This window comes from Crocodylus porosus, unplaced genomic scaffold (genome assembly GCF_001723895.1).
Source record: "Crocodylus porosus isolate Cpor-Errol unplaced genomic scaffold, CroPor_comp1, whole genome shotgun sequence".
Taxonomy (NCBI): Eukaryota; Metazoa; Chordata; order Crocodylia; family Crocodylidae; genus Crocodylus; species Crocodylus porosus.
The window spans coordinates 180283922-180285541 of record NW_017728886.1 but is presented as its reverse complement, the minus strand read 5'-3'; the positions used below and the strand labels follow the sequence as shown (position 1 = coordinate 180285541).

Sequence of the window (1620 nt, the reverse complement as noted above, 5' to 3'; positions counted from 1 at the left end):
GGAAAGGGCAGGGCCTAAGGCATGCACTTACCCAGGGCTTAACTCAGGCTCACTGCTGGTTCCTGCAGCCTGTGAGGTAAGTGGGGCTTGCAGGGTGCTGGGGGGTTGTAGATAAAGACATGGGGGCCTGGGTCGCAGGTGTAGGTGACTGGAGGAAGTTGGCGGGACACGTGTGGGGCAGAGTGTTGGTATGTGGCTGAGGGTGTGGGGAGGTGTTGGGGGAAGCCACACATGGAGCGCCCACATGGCCGGTGGCACATGAATCCAGAGCACCGTGCTGTTGGCCCTGTGGGTAAGCCACACATGGAATTGTGGAGCCCGCTCAGGCCGATAGCGCGTTGCTCCCGGTCCATGTGCTGTGGGCTGGGCTGGCTTTGCACCTCTGTGTGGCTTCCCTCAAGAGTGTGGGAAGCCACACAGAGACACGGAATCTGCTTGGCTGATAGCACTTGGCTCCCAGTCCACACATTGTTGGCCGGGCTTTTCTTGGGGGTGGGGAGTGGGGCTGGCTCCATGCAGTCCTGGGGGTGGGGGCAGGGAGGACCTGCAGACCCCAGATCAGTGCATGGGGCAGGACAGGTGTGTGCTGCAAACTCGCGCTCCCCACCCTAGTGCCCTCCCCTGGGGCCTCCACAGTGCGCTGTGTGCAACCTGGTGTGGCGGAGCATAGTGGGATCATGCAGGAAAACTGCTTTCTGCTGCAAGCTCCGTGCTGCCCTGGCCACACCTCCCCTGTGTGCAGGGGGGTAGTGTGGGTAGCAGTGCAGGTTGTGCCCCTCACTGTTGCTCCTGCCTGCAGGGGAAGTGTTGTCAGGGCCTTGCGGTGGTTGCAGAGGCAAGCAGCTTTCCTGCGCGTCCCCTCTGTTCCCTGCTGTGCTGGGTCACACATGCTGTGCTGCGGAGGCCCCAGGGAAGGCAGCAGGTTGGGGAGCACAAATCTGCAGTACATACTCATTCTGCCCCTGCTCTCTGCACAGGTCTGGGGGGCGCAGGTCCCCCCTGCTCCCTGGGAGTGTGCACTGCCATTGGGAGCCAGCCTCGCCCCTGCCTAAGCCTGCAGAAAGCAGCAGCAGTGGGGGAGCAGGCTCTACTACTCCTGCTGCAGCAGCTGCTGCCTTCTGCCAGGGGCAGGGAGCTGTAGACCTGGCTCCCTATAACCTTGGCAGCTGTGGGCCCCCTCTGGCAGAACTGGGGGGCAGGGGCTGTTGGTGGGTAGCAAGGGGCACAAGCATGCCTGGGGGGGCTGTGGGGAGTGAGAGGCACCAGTTGGGTTTGGGGGCTTCTGTGGAGGGAGTGAGGGGCATGAGGATGGCGGGTGGGCTGTGGGGTAGAGTGAAGGGCATGAGCATGGGAGGTTGTGAAGAATGAGGGGCACTAGTTGTGGGGGAGACTGGGAGGGCTTTAATTTTAATCATGGATTTTGCAGATTTTATCAGAGAATTTGAGATTTTTTATCAGGGAAAACTAGGATCCCTGGTGATGACTGCTGTTAAAGAAGTAGGGGGCAGCTCAGCAGCGATCCAACTGTGCGGGGGAAGGGATGGGGGCAGCGGGCATGAGCACAGCTGCAGGAGGTGGGGAGAGAGGGACATCAGCAAGGCCAGGGAGCCAGTGGGGGGG

General features: G+C 61.3%; 1 protein-coding gene across 2 annotated transcripts in view; it reads left to right on the top strand.

Annotated features, from left to right (window-relative positions):
* The window catches only part of VAPA (VAMP associated protein A), a 47146-nt gene that overhangs the window by 34068 nt on the left and 11458 nt on the right, over positions 1–1620 (top strand). The gene's annotated exons all lie outside the window — the stretch shown is intronic.